At 40.5% G+C, this 20,368-nt stretch overlaps 1 non-coding gene across 1 annotated transcript; it reads left to right on the top strand.

Annotated features, from left to right (window-relative positions):
- Positions 1 to 4,063: 4,063 nt before the first annotated feature.
- On the top strand, positions 4,064 to 4,138 carry Trnad-auc (transfer RNA aspartic acid (anticodon AUC)). Its single transcript has one exon. It is a non-coding gene; the product is annotated as a tRNA-Asp (tRNA).
- The last annotated feature ends 16,230 nt before the right edge of the window (positions 4,139 to 20,368 follow it).

Genomic DNA, 20,368 nt, shown 5'->3' with positions numbered 1-20,368 from the left:
ATTCAGTTTTCGGCCAAACGGCGTTCGGCCAAATGACCCGGAACCCCTAGGAAAAATTGCTGGGGTAACCTTAGGAGGATTCTTGGAACAGAGATGCTACCAGGTTAGCACATTCACAGGAAGCCCACATTGTTAACTCAATCACGCTACCCATAAAAGCCGACAAAGGCTTCGGTAGTGTCAAAAGTCAAAGATTTCCCGACGAAGTCCAAATCATCAACAACAAGCCGTTCAGCAAAACTTTCGTCTTCTTTCCAACGATGTCTTCGGGGATTTCGCCAAGAATTCCTCCGGAAATTCTTCCAGAGATTTCCGCAAGACTTCCTTTTATAACTCTTCAAGGAATTCATCTTGGGATTTCTCAAGTAGTGCTCGCTGGGATTCCTCCAGGAATTGCTGCTAAACCGATGCTTCTACAGGAAATTCCGAAATTTCTACTAGAGTTCCTATAAGGATTATTGTAAGGATTGATCCAAGAACTCTCCCTGGAGTTTCTCCAGATATTTAACCATGGATATCTTTGAGCATTTCTAGAGGAATTCATATTGTGATTCCTTCAGGCATTTGTTCTGAGATTTCTCTGCTGAGGAAGCCTGCTGGGATTCTTTCAATTGTGTTGTAAGTAGGCTGGTAGCCACGACGCTATGCACTTGTTAGTTAGATAAACAGTTGAGAAAATTAATTTCTTTATTCCATTGTGTAACGTTCAATAGAATAAACGTTTTTGTGAACAATGGCAAATTCAAGAAGTTCTCGTTTCGGCCAGTTAGGAGATGAATTAGGACACGAAAGTTCGGCATTCACAGGAATTGTTCGAGTCAACGCCAAAGAAAAGCTGCGCGGAAGAGACAACTATTCGACTTGGATTTGCTATGCAGATGATTATAATCAGGGAAGGAAACTGGATTGCCGTAAGCAACGACGAAGGATTGAAAGGGGAAATCAAGCAACGAGCCCTGCCAACAATTTGTTTGCCTTTCAAGATAGCGGATTAACCAGGAAGATTGCATTAAATTTTGCAAGGGTAGAAGCTTACGTCGACGTACTCATGAGCACGAGCCATAAGCTGGCGTCAATCGGATTCAAGGTGGGCGATTCCTGGCTAACTGCAATCCTCCTCCCCGATCAATATTAGCCGATGATAGCAGGGCTTGAAGCATCAGGAGTGGCATTGATGGTGCATGCACGATGTAAAAGTTGAAATTTTGCAAGACGTGAAGCTGGAACGAGGTCCGGTAAGCAGCAATACCGAAGGAGCTTCGTACAGCAAAGGGTATATGAAGAAGTCCAGCTCATTGAAGTCGAAGGACGGGACGAACTCCAGAACCTGTTTCAATTGTCAGAAGCCACGTCATTTTGCTTCGAAATGTCCAAAGAAGAAACCTACGATGAAGCCGAGCAAGTCCAAAGGGTTTTGCAGTATTTTTGCGATTGGAAACGTGAAGACGAGCGAATGGTATTTTGACTACGGCGCGACCTGTCACATGGCGAGGGCGGAACAAAGATTTATCGATGAAGAGGCGATGAACCATGATGTCGGAACAGCTAACGGCAGCAGTATGAAGACAATTGCGAAAGATTCCGTATACCTGGATGGAAGTGAAGGTTGTGTGAATGTCGGAAGTGTGCTCAAGATACCGGATTTGGCTACTAGTTTACTATTCGTAAGTATGATTTGCAAAGGTGTTCACAAGACGGTTTTTACGGCGGACAAATGTGAATTATGGGACGAAGATGGAGAACTGATCATCACTAGTGTTGAACATGATGGGCAATATCGAGTGAACCGTCAAGATTAAACTTTCCTAACGAGTGGAATTGAGCTGAAGTTAAAGTTTGGGGCCTAATCCCGGAATCCGTTCAACGATGAAGTTTTTGCTTTTTTTTCAAAAGCAAGGTTGGGATTGTGATATGCTGCCGGCGATGTACCGTAAAGATTTTTGTCTGTTCATCAAGTTCCAGTAGGAGGAGCAGTTGAAGAACGCTTTAAGAGTTCTCGGCAACGTGGGTACGCTCGAATATGCAAATGGATCAAATATTCAGAAACGCGTTTTCAAACTACCTCTGGAAGTGGAATATAGGCCAATTGCGACTGTTTCTTCGAAATACGTTTCCATTCAGCAAATGGTCAGGGAACGCTACCCAGCCGAGTTTGGATTCTCTATCAAGGAAGGCTTCATGTCCACTAATGACCTTCAATTCGATGAAAACTCATAATCATACTCTATAGAAGATGATGCAGAACCAAGGGTTCCACTGGTGATTACGACGATGTATCTGCTCGACTGATCAGTAGGTCAACCAGGAAGATTCAATTCCGGTATCCAAAAATTCGCGATATGATACGATTTGCATTCGTCATCGAATATGTTTTCTCCCTCTTTCGTTTTGCCAAATCAACCTCCCGTGCGAATTGCACACGAACAGACGCGACGCTGAACAACCTTGTTGGGTATTCCTTTTCGCCTTTGAGCAGCTACCTTACAGCTAAACCTTTCTTTTTATCGCTTTTGGTGAAGTATTGTCGGCTGGTATAGTGCCGGTATATGCAACTGTTGTATCTGTGTGCGTGTCGAAAATTCGCATCGTAGCCTCTACAAACCAACCCATTCGGTGAGGTTCAGCTGTTCGGCCGCGCGAGGGGCGGCACTGTCAGATGTGTACAAAATCGTTTGCGAGTTACATCATGCTCGTTTTGCCACCTATTTGCATCTGGTCATGGATTAGCACAAATCAATCGCAAGCGGACAATTGATAAGTTGTGATGAACACTCGTGAGGTGAACATTTGCAACATTGCCGAAATCAAGTGGTGACGAAGCTGAAACATAAGGTGAATTTGACTATCCATTTTATAATCCCGGCGGCGCACTTTCTTTACAATTAAGAGATGGCTGTTCAGAGTTCAACATGTAGTGAACGGGAGCGTTAGCTTCTAGTTAAAAAAAATCGACTTTTAACTGGATTGAGAGCAACGTCTATTCCTCTGCAAACGCATGATCATTCTCAGATCTCCCGCAAGTGCATGATGATATCAGAGCGCGAGGGGTTTCGGAGCCTCTCTGGTGTGCTATATAGGGGGCCGAGGGGCTTTAAGGGGATCTTGGAGGCATTTCAGGAAGTTTCAGAGGATTTTTAGAGACTCCCTGAAACGCCCCTTTTGATTTAAGTGTTAACCTGAAACGACCCTGACCTAAAATATTTCGGAACGCCCCTGATACTTCCGTAATCTCATTGAAACGCCCTTGAAACCATCATAATCAATTTGAAGCGCCTCTGAAACCCCTTTGGACGTCTTCAATGGGGTACATATACCCAGTGAAACGCCCCTATAACCTCAAGGAACGCCCTTAAAATGTTCCTGAAACACCCTGAAACTCTCTTAATTGACTCTGAAATTATTCTGGAGTACCTTGAAACGCCCTTTAAAAGCTTCTGAGATCCCTTGATTTGCCCTTAAAGCCCCATGCAACGACTCTGAAACCCCCTTAATAGTATTGAAATACCCCTGAATTCCCCGTAATCCCATTGAAACGCTAACAAATCCTGACAGAATGCCCTTAAAAGAATCCTTGAATCCCCTGAAGCAACTCCTAAAAAGCCCCTAAAACCCCTTTTTATTTTATTTTATTTATTTTATTATTATATATATAATTATATATATATATATATATATATATATATATATATATATATATATATATATATATATATATATATATATATATATATATATATATATATATATATATATATAAATTATGATACCCGAGGGGGTTTCGGCGTTTTTAAAAAACTACGACTGCGCCACTTCAGTTTCAGCTGAAGACTCTCTCTTCTGTATTGTGCAAATCAGTTTTTATAAACTAACACTTCCCGATCGATCATGATTATTCCTGATCTAACCTAACTGAACTTGAACTTGAAAATATGTTGCGCCACAGCTATGACGATGATTCTACGTCGTATGATGTGCTTGCGGGTGGATGTTTATGTTTGGTGCGATTCGGCTGCAATGGTGCTCCGGCGAATGAATGTTTATGTTGACTCATGATGATTGCGTGGGGGGGGATCTAGCGTAGTGGTTAGGCTTCTGACTATCAATCAGAAGGTCATGGGTTCAATTCCCACCCCCTCCAGGGGTGAGTGGGCAAGTCTATGGACTATAAAAGAATGAGACAGTCTTCGGACGATAAAACATAACTGTAAAAAGTCTCTACGGACTAGCAAGACTTCACTGTACCAAAAAATGAAAAACACAGTCGATAAAGTAGAAAAACTTTGTAAACTCCACGGAGTATAAATAGTGACAGGTTGGACATATGGCCTGCGATGCCGGTCCATTAGGAGGTGTGTGCACAAAAGAAAAGCACCACCGAATCAGAAATAAGAAGAAGAATGATGATTGCGTCTCAGGCTTGGATAGCGAAAGTGGCTTATTGACGAATATCGGCATGATCGGTGGTAACGGTTTAATTGTGGTCAGTGGAAACGGGTTGCTCGTAACTTATATATTATTATTTTTATTTATTTTATTTATTTATTATTATTTATTTTTATTTTTATGGGCTCTTTGGGAACTTTCTGGAAACTCCCTTAGCCCCACCTCAATTGTCCAAGAGCAAGACCTGCTCTCGCGAACTAGATTCTCTCTTCAAAGCTCAAACTCCATTTATGCATAAGTTTCCCCCTTTTTATGTACATTTTTAATTTATGCAGACCCAGCCATATGAATTAAAAGAGGTGCCAGTGTATTAGACTGGGTCAACAAAGTTGATCTTTTGGAAAAGCAAAGCTTTTTCGATTTCTATTACTGCTACTTGCGTACCTCACAGCAAAAGGGTATATCACAACCCAAGTAACATGTTAGGTTTTGTTCGGCTCTACAAGAGATCTGCATGACCAAATTTTTAAAACTTGCAATAAAACTGATTTATACATCAAAACCTCTTGATAACCTCTTTAAGAGAATCTTCCGGCTAAGTGGACCACTCTCGGAGAGGTTTTGCAAACCGCATTAGAAGTAGCAATAAACCCGTTTTAAAACCTAGTTGAGAAGTTTCCCATTCTCGATTGTTGTTGTTTTTTTTTATCAACAAAACTATGACAGCTCAAGATGCAGAGAAGCTTCTTCGATGGCACGTAAAGTTCAGGAGGATGCATCATTCGTAAGTAGAAAGCAATCATTTTAAAGCAATATTTTAGTAGTTATTGTGTTGGTAGGCTTATGCGCATTCAATTTTACCGTGAATATTGGGGTTGCAGAACCATAAAATTAATGCGCTTCGAAAATAGTGAAAATTATCATCTTGGAATGAAATAAAATCAATTGGTTAATTTAGTAAAATTATCGCGAATCACAAGAAAACTCGGCAAAGATAGTTTATTTATGTGAGCACGTTATGGAAATTATGGCAAACTATCAATTCATTGCTAATTTGAGCAAAAATAACTATTTTCCATTCACGTTAGCTAATTCTTCAATATGGCGACGACCATAATCAGCGAAAATAACACGAAAGCAAGTTTACTTTTATGATGACTGCAATAAACCTAGCAGTGTCGTAGTTTCTGCTTTTCCTGCAACAGATGTCGTTATTAATCGAACGGATCGCCATCTGTTGAGAGTTTTAACAGTTTTATTGTGGTAACAATGATTGCCAGAAGGTTTACATATCGGAGGGTTTTGTTTACTCTTAAAATCTGCCTTTATGCATATCTTCAAGTATACTATAAAACATTTCATCAATGGTTTTCATAAAAGCAGTCATAAAACTGTGAGTTTTAATTATTGCTGTGATAAAACCCTAATAAAAATCAAACAAAACCAACCAGCAATGGAATTGATACTTGGGAATAGTTCTAAAATCTGGACGCAGTGATCTTCACCCGACAAACGAGAGATTACTGCCCAAAACAACTCCAAACAAGATGTGTAAAACCAAGCAACAAATGACGTTAAAGTACAGTCTAGGATATGCCGGAAAACTTTTTGGGAGACTTTTTTTTAATACCTGGAGAGACTCTTGATCGAATACCTTATAACATGTCTTGATATATTTTTTTGAAAATATCCTGCATAATTCCCTGGGGGATTTACTTAAGGAATTCCTGAATAAATTCGTAGACGTATTCCTGAAGAAATCATTGTAGAAATATCTAAATGTAAGAATCGCCTAATGAATTCCTGCTGGAAACACTGAAAGAGATTATGCAACAAGGAAGAAGGAATCCAGGAAGGACGAATGATATTTCTGATGGAATACATGGGAGACTTTTTTAAGGAATTTTTGGATAAATTCCTAAAGAAATGTGGATTTTTAAAGCACCACTGCAGGAATGTTCGACAGAATCAGTTAAAAGTTTCATAAAGGAATTCTTGGAGTAATTTCTGAAGGAATCCGTGGTTTTTTTTCAGAAATGATCCCTGATGGAATTCCCTTGTAATCGCTGGAAAAGAAACTCTCTAGAGATTTCTATAGTGATTCTTGGATGTTTTACCAAAAGAATCATTGCAGAAATTTCTAAACGAGTACTTTTACAGACTCTCAGTAAAAATTTTGCTTGATGATTTTCAAAAGGGGTCTGTAAAAAAAATCGGTAGGAGTACATGTAGATTTTTCTAAAGGTTGTTTTGAAAAACAAAAAATGCTGGAGGAATCTCTAGAAGAATTTCTGAAGGAATCGGTGGATGGTTTTTATAAAGACTCTCTAGAAATATGTTTGAATGGAGCTCTAGAGGTACTTCTGGAGAAATGTATGGGAGTCTTTCACAAAATCAAAAATCACAAAAGATTTTCTGAACCAGCTCCTGAAAGAATTTATGATTAAACCCATGGAAGAATTACGACACGAGCTCCTGGAAAAAATTGAAGAAATCCATGGAATATTTTTAGTGCAATTCTTGAAGAAATGTCTTGTTGAATCTTCAGACTATTTTTGGAATAAATCCCTGTAAAAAAATATCAGTGCCGGTCTAGCAAAATTTGTGAAGAAAACACTAATCAACTAACAAAAAAAAAATCTAGAAAATGTTCTGAAGGAATACGTGGAGGAAATTTTGAAGCAATCCATATGGAAGACTTTCTGTAGGATTTCTAGGTAAGTGTAGAATTTATGTAGTGTAGAATTAGCATAACGTTAAATACCGACAAATTATTGACTGAGAGGAATATCTGAAAGGCTTATTGGAGGAATTTATTATATTTTTTTTAAAGAACCGCTATAAGAATTACTCAAAAAACATAAGAAGATTATATGTATAGAAGAATTCCTGGAGTAATTTGTGAAGTAATTCGTTGAAGATTAGCTGGAAGAATCTCTGGAGAAATTTCTAAAGGAATGTTTCTAGAAAGTTCTGGAAGGTGAAATATTGTGGCAGGATTCCTAGAAAAATGTTTTTGCCATTCTATGAAAATTCATCTAAATATTCCCCAAAAAATGACATCTGCGTTTTCTGTAGGAATTTTGATAGTAGTTGTGGCAAAAACTAGTTACTTATGGGATTAAAAACAAATTAATTCAGGAATCCTTCTGAACTTTTGATATGAAATTCTGACAGAACTAACTAATATTTTCACGAAATTCTATAAGGTGTTTCTACAAAAAATACCTAAGAACTCAACTTAAAGCATAACGTGACTCTAGGAGGCGAGGAACAGAACTTGACAGGAATCTTCGTATCGAAACTTTTCTATAATATTTCCAGAATATTTATCAGTAGGGTTCAGCTGCTTCACCTGACAGTTGCGTCTCAAAACTTTCTGTGATATTTCTCATTCTATCTCACCAGCACCAGAAACGATTTCAAAACGTTATCAACAGGTTCATTATAATACGTGCAGCATCTCAAAAACCCTATAATATCCTAAAAAGTTTTTATAAGCGTCCGAAATATGTATACAATGTATACTATACATTAGGTAATAAATCGATTCGATCAAGTTATGTATGTATCCGCAGTTTTCCAAACAATTCTACGACTGGTCCAAGCAACCCACTATCCATTACTTTTGCCGTTCGAACAAAGCCTTCTCCGACCCGCGTTGGTTTCAAACAAACAGCATCGTAGTTTCCCAAGAAAGCAGCGATGCTCTCCCGCTGATGCTTCCAATAAGGTGCAATGGTAATGCTTCCCACTGGCGATTGAGTACCCAACAGCATAGGTACCCAAGACGTGAGCAACCATCACCGCACCGCTGTGCTGTTTGAATTTGAGTTCCCCTCAGCCACAGCGCGCAATTTTCCTGAGCACCTTCGCCCCTCGTTGGGTGGTGGTAACTCGTCACTCTCTCTCTCTCGCGCACGCTAATGCTTTGCTCGAGCTGGCTACATATGAAGCTCCAGCGCACCGCTTCTATCGGTGCCAATCTGCGGCTGAGTGCTCATTAGTGCGGTCATCTCTCAAACATCAGCACCGCGCCACACCAAGCACCGCACCGCAGCGTAGCATTAAAACGAAGCGAAGAGGAGGCTCGTTCAACACTGAACGTGCGATGGGGTCGCTAATTTCCCAACAAGTCGCTACACATTCAATATGCTCGGGGCAATGATAACAACACTCGTCATTTTGCTCTCGTTGGTTGGATCCAGGATGATTCCCTACAGTCAACGTCAACATTGTTGATGGCGACGATTTGCAAGATCTAATTCCGAGCGCGTGGTGCTGCCGTGCATGCATGCTGGTTGGGGCGGCGGGGAAAGGTCAAACACACCACACTGAGAGGAGATTCCATCCACCACCGGAAGGCTAAAGTGTGGCTTCCAAACGTATACTTTCCGACGTTCCACGCTCCCTCCTTGGGTCCGTCGCGTCGTGGCCGTGCTGGAGCTCGTATGGTGTACCTTTTAATCTGTTGGGTGTACCTTCGCAGAAACAACCGACCGACAACAACGAGGGGTTCGGTTTGAAGCTGAAGCTGGAAGAGCTGTTACGCGTCGTCGTGATGGTACTCGAGAGGATCACGCGATGGATTCTTTCCTTTCTTCTATGTTTAGCATTCGAGCGGTTGCGGTTCAGGAATGCGTCCTGATGAAAACGTTGAGTTCAAATACGTAGTGTTGAACAAGATTGAGAAGTTTTTGTAAGAGTTAGAGTTTAAAATTTGAACTCATTTACGATAAAGTCCAAACCACGAATCCATTTCGCATTACACTGAAACCTTATTTTATGCCATGGGAATGTGTATATAGGTAATAGAATAATTAGCCACAGAAGTCCAATGTCGCGACTGTTCGTGTGATTAACATCTAGTTTGCCACGCCATTACAGCGTCAGTAGCGATACTAGAAGTGTCAAATCAATTTTGTTTACCAAAACAAAAGATCCTCTACAAGATGAACACATAAAAATAATCAATTATTACAATTAAAACTATTAAAATAATTAAATAGGATAAGTGAGTGCAGCGCCATTGGAGTTCTAGTGTAGTTCTATTATATAGGTACTAAAAAGCATCAAAAGAGGGAGTTTTTGGCATAAATCAAATCAGGACTGTTAGGAGGAAACTTATCTCGCAAGAATAAGAGTTGCTACTGGGCATTTCAGTTGGCTTAAGGAGGTTTCTACAAAGTTCCCGGAGAGCCCAAAAAAGGGGATTCCAAGAGGTTTCAGGAGCATTTTAAGGGCGTTTCTACAGGTTTCGTTGACCTTCTGTTGTTCTTCTGCAAAGTGACGTAAGCGACATTGACAATTTTGGTACATTTTTGGTTATTATGCATTACACTGCATAGATCATGCATTCTTAAAAAGCAGACATACCGCAGTTTTATTATTTCATCAGATATTTACCAAAAGACGTCGAAATTTGGAATGGCGCTTACGTCACTTTGCAGAATTACGACAGCAAGTGGATTTAGGATTTGGTGAGATTTCAGGGGCGTTTCATGGCGTTTTAGAAGCATTTCAGAAGGTTTCACGGAGTTTCACGAACGTTTTAAGAGCGTTCCAAGGGATTTGAGGTACATCTGAAATAGATTATGGGAATTTTTAGTACGTTTCAATGGAGTTACGAAAGTTTAGGGGCATTTCGAGGCATTTCAGGGACGTCTTAAGGGGTTTCAAGGGTGTTTCTTTCTGAAGGGGTCTCAGGAGTTTAAGGGCATTAAGGGATATTACAAAGGATTACGGGAATTTGAGGATAGTTTCAATAGTATGAACAGATCCAGAGACCGCCTGGGACCCCATGAAACCTACTGAGACCTCCTTGAACGCCCCTGAGACTCCTTTAGGCATTTATTCAAGAACTTCTCCAGGGATTGTTTCAGAAATTCTTTAAGGGACTTTTCCAGGAGTTTCTTTTTCGAGAATTCTTCCATGCGCAGGGTTCCGATAGTGATTGTTTTAGGGTTTGTTCCAAGAAATGCTTCAAGAATTCCTCCCACGGTTCCTTCATAAATTTTTACAGATAATTCTGCAAGAATGCATCGATGAATTCCTCCAGGATTTTTTTCATAGCTTCCATCAGTGTTTCCTTCATGGATTGCTCCCGAGATTATTTCAAAAATTCCTCTATGGGTTTCACCAGACATTTCTCCGGGAATTTCTCCTGGGATATCTTTAGAGGATCCTTCAGTGATTGTTCCAGTGCTTTTTTCGAGGTGCAACAGGCACAATCATGAAAGAATTATGCCGATAGAATGAACAGAAACAAGAGTAGAGCCTGTAGACCTTGAAGGTCCCAATTCCAAAATAGTTTAGAAAGCCTGGAATACCTTATGAATGTACCAAAAGCATTATAGTTGTGCACTGAGGCTCCATCAACAGTAGAGACTACATCCCACGAATATTTTTCACAATTAAAGCATGATACAGTATGTAGATATCGTAACCCAAACTCCAAAGTGTTTTGGAGGCCATTTGTATTTCACAGAATGTCCAACTACCACAATATCGAGTTGCTCGTAGCATTACGAGGTCTCATGTACATGTAAATTTCATGAAAAGAGTGGACACAAATGATATTGTAGATCTTAAAAAAAAGAATTCCAGAGTAGTTTGGATGACCTAGATCACCCAATTCATTTACCATGAATATTCTAGGAGTGCTTTGAGGCTTTTTGAGTACCGTAGACTATGTTCTGTGAGAATTCATCGTGTATAAAATTTGGTATAAGATGTTGGATTTGTGACATAAACTTCGGAGTACTTTGGAGGCCTCAGAATAGCTCTGGGATCAAAACTTCAACAGACTATGATGGGTAGTAATACATTGCATGTCAAGGATCAGTGAAAACTATTGATGATTAGAACAAAGATGAAATTAGAGTAAAAACATGTAGAATTTATAAAAAATACAAAAAAGCCACGTATTTTCGGCTACCAGCAAAAGAGCCATGCATTTGTTGACACAACTATCCCCCTTGGCTATAAAAAATCCAGGCTAAAATGTTTACAAACAAAGAAGATGTTGCATTTCTGACAAAAGTAGATTGTCCCGGGTGTTTACGCTTTAATCTCACATAAGATATCGTAAAGGAGATTGATCTGGCCGGTATTTGAGACTTTCTCGCCTTCGCTGGCTAGGTAGTCAGCCTACACAAGTAACAGAACTAGCTGAACAACAGTTTCTTAAGCAAAAGTTCGCTTAAGAGTGTTGTGTTCAACTCTTGTACTGCAATAGTGTTTGTTGGGCACGCTCCCGTTTAAATGAGCGCAGAGTTTCACTTCCTAGGACTTCGCTAGGGCGGTCGTCGGCAGCGTCTTTACTTGACAACTATTGCTACCTAGCGGCGAAATCACCAACTAATTGTTGAATCATCAGATAGTTCTTGACTTGGTTCTTGACTTCCTGAAGAACTTTGCCAAAGACGACAATTTTCAATCTGCTTTGGATCCCAAGATAGACAAGTTTTAAACTTAACATGTAAGCTAGCGCCACGTAGCGGAGAAATTATAAATTAATTGTTGACACTCTATATTGCTCTTGACTTGTTGAAGAATTTTGCCGAAGACGGCACTTTTCTATCTGCTCTGGATCCCGAGATAGAGACATTTGAAACTTCACTTGACGACTAGCGCCACCTAGTGGTGAAATCACAAACTTATTGTTGAATCATCAGATAGTTCTTGACATCCTGAAGAACTTTGCCGAAGACGGCACTTTTCTATCTGCTCTGGATCCCGAGATAGATTCGAAACTTTACTTGACGACTAGCGCCACCTAGTAGCGAAATCACAAACTTATTGTTGAATCATCAGATAGTTCTTGACTTCCTAAAGAACTTTGTTGAAGACGATACTTTTCTATCTGCTTTGGATCCCAAGATAGAGAAGTTGTAAACTTTACTTGCAAGCTAGCGCCACGTAGCGGAGAAATTATTAATTAATTGTTGACTCTCTAGATTGCTCTTGACTTGTTGAAGAATTTTGCCGAAGACGGCACTTTTCTATCTGCTCTGGATCCCGAGATAAAGAAGATTGAAACTTTACTTGAATACTAGCACCACCTAGGGGCGAAATCATAAACTAATTGTTGAATCATCAGATAGTTCTTGATTTCCTGAAAAACTTTGCCGAAGACGACACTTTTCTATCTGCTTTAGATCCCAAGATAGAGTAATTTTAAACTTTACTTACAAGATAGCGCCACGTAGCGGAGAAATTATTAATTAATTGTTGACTCACTAGATTGCACTTGACTTCCTGAAGAACTTTGCCGAAGACGGCACTTTTCTATCTGCTCTGGATCCCAAGATATTACTTTGGAAGTGGCAAAATCACCAACTAAATGTTGAATCACCAGATGGGTTCTGATATCCTGAAGAATTTTGCCGAAGACGACACTTTCTATCTGCTCTGGATTCCGAGATAGCGGAGTTTGAAACTTTACCTGACATCTAGCGCAACCTAGCGGCTAAATCACCAATTAGTTATATTTGTTGTTATAGAATCACCAGATAGCTCTTGACTTCCTGTAGAACTTTGCCGAAGACGACACTCTTTTAACTGCTCTGGGTGCCCAGTTAGAGAAGTTTAAAACTTTACTTGACGACTAGCGCCAGCTAGCGACGAAATCACAATCTAATTGTTGAATCATCAGATTAAACTAAATCAGACTAATTCAATGTTTTTGATCTACTGAACAACTTTGCCGAAGACAACACTGTTCCAAGCAAAGTAGATCTTGAGATATGTTGATGCATGATATGTGTTGAGGGAGCGGATTTTAAGAGTCGCTGTAAAGTGCCTTTTTCTTCAAAAGTTTGAAATGCTTGCTTTCTCCATACCTCAAAGGAATACCAGGGGAAATCCTCGAAGGAATTCTATGAGGGTTTTTTTTCAGGAACTGCTGGAAGATCCAACTAACAATCGCATGCCACAAACAAGCTTGCATGCTGAATTGTTGCTTTATAATAGTAATGATGGCTGAACTGAAATTATGCTGTACACATTACTGTACAAATGCTTTTTCAATTGAAAAATTAGCCAATGTTCAGCCTTTCGTATCGGTATTAAAATTGATAATTTAAAACACTTTTCAAAAGTTTGATAAGTTTTCTATTCGACTTGTAGTAATTGCTTTACAAAATAGTTTAACAAGACCTTTTTCTGCTTCTTGTTAAGCTAATGTACAAATTATCACATGTATCTGTATAATGTGTTTTCACAAGTCGAATAAGCGCTATTGTTTCATCATACTTCGACTCAGAGTACAGGATGAGAAAAAACGTGTTTTTTTACTGAACAGCAGCTGAACTTATATGCTGTTCAGTTGTTAACCATAATGTTCTGTGGTGTTGTGCCAGTTCACCAATGCTGAATAGGAGTTGATGTTTTGATTTGAGTGCTTCAATTCATCACCTCTAGGATGGCACAGATAGGAAGTCATGCGGCTGGCAATCGATGAGTCTCGAGTTCGAATCTTGATTTCGGTAAATTTAGGGTATCGCGCCACTTGGGCGGTGGCTTCTATATTTGTATATTTTCCACTATAACTCAGTCAATTTAATTGACCAATTGACTTGAAATATTGTACACGGGTCTCTCTCACCACATTCCAAAAGTTGTGTCAATTGGTTCAAATTTGACTGAGTTATAGTGGAAAACAGACGAATATAGAAGCCACCGCCCAAGTGGCGCGATTCCCTTCTTCTTCTTCTTCTTGGCGTAACGTCCTCACTGGGACAAAGCCTGCTTCTCAGCTTAGTGTTCTATGAGCACTTCCACAGTTATTAACTGAGAGCTTCCTCTGCCAATGACCATTTTGCATGTGTATATCGTGTGGCAGGCACGAAGATACTCTATGCCCAAGGATGTCAAGGAAATTTCCTTTACGAAAAGATCCTGGACCGACCGGGAATCGAACGTCACCCTCAGCATGGTCATGCTGAATACCCGTGCGTTTACCGCCTCGGCTATATGGGCGCGATTTCCTATGTGTTGTTATTATTTCATAATAGTTGTTCATAGCATGGAGTGTTAATCACAAACTCTAGTGGAAATTGAAAATTGTGAATTTTATTTATTTTTAATCATTTTTGCTGAAGCTGAATAACAGCTTTACTATATATTTCTAAAACGCTTTTAGCAACAAATAGTTGAGTTGGTACACAACACTATGCTTTATAATTTCTCCAAATTTGTGTGAACAAAACCCGAACAAAGGTTGTACCTGAAAAGATTCCAAATATTATTCAGCATAATGCTGAATTCATTCGTCATGAAGGTGCTTGTTAAATAAGTGATTGTTAGTTGGGGAATCCTTGAAGAAACGCCTGGACTAATCCTTGCAGGAACTGCTGTATAAAGCCCTGAACAAACTTCTGAAGGAATCCCTGTTGGTTCAAAGATCTCCTGCAGAAACTTGTAAAGAAATCCCTGATTGAATTTTAAAGGAATTCCGTATGGAATGCAAGAAAAATAGCCAAAGAAATTCCAGGAGGATTCTCCAAAGGAAGTTCAGAGAAAGTCCGGATGAATTCCAGAAGGAATTCCCTGAGGAGTAATCCCGAAGGAATTCCAGGAAGAATCCCCGAAAGAATCCCAGCAGCAATCACCAAATGAATTCCAGCAGAAATCCCCAAAGGAATTCGAGGAGAATTCCCCGGAGGATTTTCAAGAGGAATCATCGAAGGAATTCCAGGAGGAATACTTCAAGTATTCTTCTTTTTATTTTTCTTCTTCTTCTTCTTTATGGCTCGACGTCCCAACTGGGACTTGGCCTGCCTCGCTTCACCTTAGTGTTCTTTGAGCACTTCCACAGTTATTAATTGAAGGGCTTTCTTTGCCTGTCAATGCATGAATTTGTATATTGTGAGGCAAGTACAATGATACACTATGCCCAGGGAGTCGAGAAAATTTTCCCGACTGCAACGGGAATCGAACCCGCCGTCTCCGGATTGGCGATCCATAGCCTTAATCACTAGGCTAACTGGAGTCCTCTAGACGGAATATTCGAAGAAATTACAGAAGGAATTCCCAAAGGCATTCCAAGAGTAATCCCGAAGGGACTTCAGGAAGGATGCTTGGAGGAATTCTAGGCGAACATTACGAAAAAAAATCCAGCAGGAATCCCCAAAGCCTAAAGCAATTCATGCAAGAATTCCCAGAGGAATGGCAACGAGAATCCCCAAAAGAGTTCTAGGAGTATTTTAAAAAGGATTTTAAAGAAGAATAATCAATGGATGTCTAGGAAGAATCTTCGAAGGAATCCTTGGAAAGATATTCGAAGGAATCCCCGAAGCAATTTCAGTAGAAGTTCCCGAGGGAATTCCAGCAGGAAATTCCGCTTGGAATCCATCAGAAATCTTCAAAAAACATCCAACAGGCTCCCCCGAAGGCTAAAGAAGTTTCTGCAGGAATTCTCAAAGGAATTCCAGCAAGAATCCCCAAAGGAATTCCAGTGGGTATCCTAGAAGGAATTCGAGTACGATTTTCCGAAGGATTCTCAGGAGGAATCATATAAAGATGTCCAGGAGGAATCTTCGAAGGAATTACAAGAATAATTCCCGAAGGAAGTCCAGAGGAGTTCCAAAAGGATCATCCGAAGAAATCCCTGAATCAAGAAACCCTCAAAGGAATTCCAGGACGAATCCCCGAAAGGACACCAGCCGAAACACCCAAAGCAATTCCGGTATGAATATCCATAAGAATTCAAGCGGGAATCCCCAAAGGAATTAGAGGAGGATTCCGCGAAGGAATTTCAGGAGGAGTCATCGAAGGATGTTCAGGAGGAATCCGCAAAGGAATTCCGGAAGCAAACCCGAAATAATTTCCAGGTAGAATCTCCGAAAGCTTTCCTGGAGAAAATTCCAAAGACTTTTCAATAGGAATCCCCGAAGCATTTTCAGGATTCCAGAAGAATTTTTAGGAAGAATCCCTGGAAGAATTTCTGGAGGGATCCTACAAGAAAATTTTGGAGACATGCCTGATTGTATTCCTGAAGAAATTCTTGAAGGAACTCCTAAAAGAATCCTTGAAGAGACTCCTGTAGGGATTCCTCAAGGATCTTCTGAAGAAATCTCCGAAACATTTTATCGAGTGGTCCCTGGCAGAGTTGCACACTGTCACTGTCAATGGTAAGCAAATCGCTGATTTTGATAGGCCGACTGCGATCCAAGTCAGCGTGCGCTCTATTGAGTCACCGTCACTTTCCTTGCTCCATCAGCACTGGACTGACTGTGATGATGTGTAGATAACACTGATAGGCCATGTTTAAAATTCGTTTAAAAATCCAAATGAAGATTTACCAAGATGATATTTTAATATGAGGTACAAAAGAACAAGTTTTGAATGTTGGTCACAAAAAAGTTTGAGTTTTGGCGAAAACCACTAAAATATCACATCAGTTACAATGATTGTGATCTAGAGTGCGGATCAATATCAGGTCGTTGCCTGTCATTGTCGTTTTAATATTGAACGGCCTGGAGTGATGGTGACGATGGTGCAATATCAGTAGTCACGTGACAAGACTGATATTGCGCAGCTCTGGTCCCTGGAAGAACTTTTGAAAGAGTTCTGGAGAACCTTAGAAGAAGCTCTTAGTCTAGTCCCTAGAAGAACTTTCGTAGGAAGTTTCGGGGGGATTCCTGAATGCTTCTGTAGATATCCTTGGACTCTTCTGTAAGAATCCCTGAAGGAACTTTTTGAGAGACCTCTGAACACACATGTCATATAAGAGTTACGGCAGCGCAAGTTTTGGTTGTATATAAGTTATTTTTACGTTATTCTAACATTATGTTAAAATTACGTAGAATTTGGTTCATACAACCAAAACTTGCGCTGCCGTAACTTTCATATGACATGTGTGTTGCTTGGGAAAGAATCTCTAGGGGAATCTCTGATGAAACATTTGCACCAATCCCTGGAACTCCTGTAGGAATCTCTGAAGGAACTCATTGACTTATCCCAGTAGGAATCTCTAATGCACCAGTTGTAGGAATTCCTCAAGAAATTTCCTAAGGAATTCCTGAAGAAATTTCCTAAGGAATTCCTGATGGATTTCCTGCAGACATCCCAGAATCCTCCGAAGGGAATCTCTGAAGGAGCTTTTGGAAGAACACTTAAGGGAACTCTTATTGTAAAAGCTGAGGGAACTTCTGAAAGAATCCCTGATGAAACATCTAAAGGCATCCCGGAATTCTATAGTTCAGGGAGATCCTTGAACGAACTTCTGGGACAATCCCTGATACTTGCAACTGCAGGAATCCTCGAAGGATTTTTTGGATTAATCCCCGGGGTACTTATGTAGGACTACCTGAAGAAAATTGAAGAGAAATCCCCAAAAATCCCAAAAAGAATTCCAGGAGAAATTTCTGAAGGAATGCTTGAAAGAACTCTTGCAGAAATATCTGAAGGAACTGCTACGGTAATCCCTGAAGAAACTTGTGTCATGATACCTGAGAAGTCTTTTGAAATCGATGAAACTCCTAGAGGTATCCCTGAATCCTCCTGGATGAATCTTTGCAGAAACTCCTGAAGAAGATCTATGTTACTCGGGGTACACAATCAATCATGTTCAATGAACCTCCTTGAAGATCAATACCCATCGTAATATTGTTCTAGGACTTCCTCATTCGTATAAAGTCTCGAATATCTACAGCTAGTGTCTGAGTTCTTTCCTACGTTGACGTTGCTGCCACAAAACCTTTAATGTACCTCTTAACCCTCCGAAGATGAAGGAATTTTAAAGGTAATCCAAGTCAGTCAAGTAAGCATTGGGCTCATAACGGGTAAGCTAATCAAGTTGCTTAACTTTATTTGCGGAATAGTAAGAGCTGTACTAGGTGGCGAAGGTGGCATGGTAACAGATCTAGGAGTACGTGCGCAGGACAAAAGGTTTCCAGCCCCTAACCTCCAAGAGATTGAAGAGGAGATTGGCCGGTTGAAAAACAACAAAGCTGCTGGAGCAGATCAACTACCAAGCGAGCCTCTAAAATACGGTGGTGAAGCACTGGCGAAAGCACTACACTGGGTCACTAACAAGATTTGGAAGGAGGAAGTATTACCGGAGGAATGGATGGAAGGTATCGTGTGTCCCATCTACAAAAAAGGGCGACAAGTAGGATTGCGGGAACTATCGCACAATCACACTACTGAGCGCTGCATACAAGAAACTTTCTTAAATTTTATGCCGCTGGCGCTGTCTATCACCGATTGCAAGAGAGTTCGTGGGGCTACATCAGGCTGGATTCATGGGTGAACGCGCAACAACGAATCAGATGTTCGCTATCCGCCAGGGGTTGCAGAAATGCCGCGAATACAACGTGCCCACACATCACTTGTTCATCGATTTCAAATCGGCGTATGATACAATCGATCGAGACCAGCTATGACAGATTATGCACGAATACGGATTCCCGGATAAACTGACACGGTTGATCAAGGCGACGATGGATCGAGTGATGTGCGTCGTTCGAGTACCAGGGAAACTCTCGAGTCCCTTCGAATCTCGCAGAGGATTACGGCAAGGTGATGGTCTTTCGTGCTTGCTGTTTAACATTGCTTTAGGCTTTAGACAGTGTAATGAGGAGAGCGGGGATAAACACAAAAATTCAGAGAAGCATTTGTGTGGCAGGAAATCGAGCTTACTTTGGACTCCGCAAAACTCTACGAATGAACAATGTTCGCCGCCGGTAGTCCTCTATGGGCACGAAGCATGGACTCCACGTACATAGGACCAACGCGCCCTTGGAGTTTTCGAACGGAAGACGTGGCGTACCATCTACGGCGAAGTGCAGACGGAAGATGGGACTTGGACAAGGTGAATGAACCACGAGCTGCATCAGCTGCTGAGAGAACCAAGTATTGTCCACGTCGCGTAAATCGGGAGGCTACGGTGGGCGGGTCACGTCACCAAGATGTCGGATAGCAACTCGACTAAAATGGTTCTCGAGTCATCCGACCGGTACAAGAAGACGTGGAGCGCAGCGAACTAGGTGGGCCGATTAAGTGGAGGACGATTTGCGGACCCTTCGCTGAGTGTGGAACTGGAGACACACAGCCATGGACCGTGTAGATTGGAGACGACTCCTATGTACAACAGAGGACACTCAGGCCTTAGTCTGACCGGTAAGTAAGCAAGAGCTGTAGATGTTATATCCCGCATTTCAGGACAGTTTTGATGATCTTGAAGATATCGGTATATCCAGCTATATTTCGATCATCCCCACGCATCCCAATCAAAGCAATCCACGGAAAAGCCCACAACTCCCTCGCACTGGCTAATAACGATAAACGGAGGGCTAAAATATAAACGACTCATAAGAAAGTGATCATTCTTCATAAATAAATCCAAAAGTGCCAGTGAAGAAACAGGGGTGTAAGCAGTCATAAATTACAAAAGTTCCATAAACAAATAAAAAAATGCATAAATAAATCAAAAGTTTCCATAAATAATTGATTTTTGAGCAATTAAAAAACTCAAAAATGCAATGAATAAATCAACTGTTGCAATAAAAAAGCCATTTTTCCAACCAATTAACTTCGAATTTTCCATAAATAAATCCGATTTTTCCATAATAAATTAGGAAATTCACAATAAAAAATATCGAAAAAGCAATAAATAATTTAAAAAGTGCAATGAATGAAAAAATAAATTATCAATAAATGTCAAAAAACGAGCAATAAACGTAAATGCATTTTGAGCCAAAAAAAAATATAGACCATGCGGCGAAGCCGCATAGAGGATTGAGGAACTGAGGCGGCAGAAGGCCGCCGAAGTTTCCGATATCCGATGCACCGCAACTGCATCGTTTCGATTCTAGGCAAACCACAGATCCAAGAATTTGCCCGGTATAATGCAAACATAGATGTTATCCCTTTTTTAGGTCCGACGAGCGATAGCGAGTTTGGACAGCAAGCAATTGCTCGGTAAATTGAAATCATAGTTAGGTAGGCTTTTCAGTCGTTACAGTCATATAAGTGCGAT

This window comes from Aedes albopictus, chromosome 1 (genome assembly GCF_035046485.1).
Source record: "Aedes albopictus strain Foshan chromosome 1, AalbF5, whole genome shotgun sequence".
Taxonomy (NCBI): domain Eukaryota; kingdom Metazoa; phylum Arthropoda; class Insecta; order Diptera; family Culicidae; genus Aedes; species Aedes albopictus.
The sequence above is the reverse complement of the archived record's forward strand: the minus strand, read 5'-3'. Positions and strand labels throughout refer to the sequence as shown.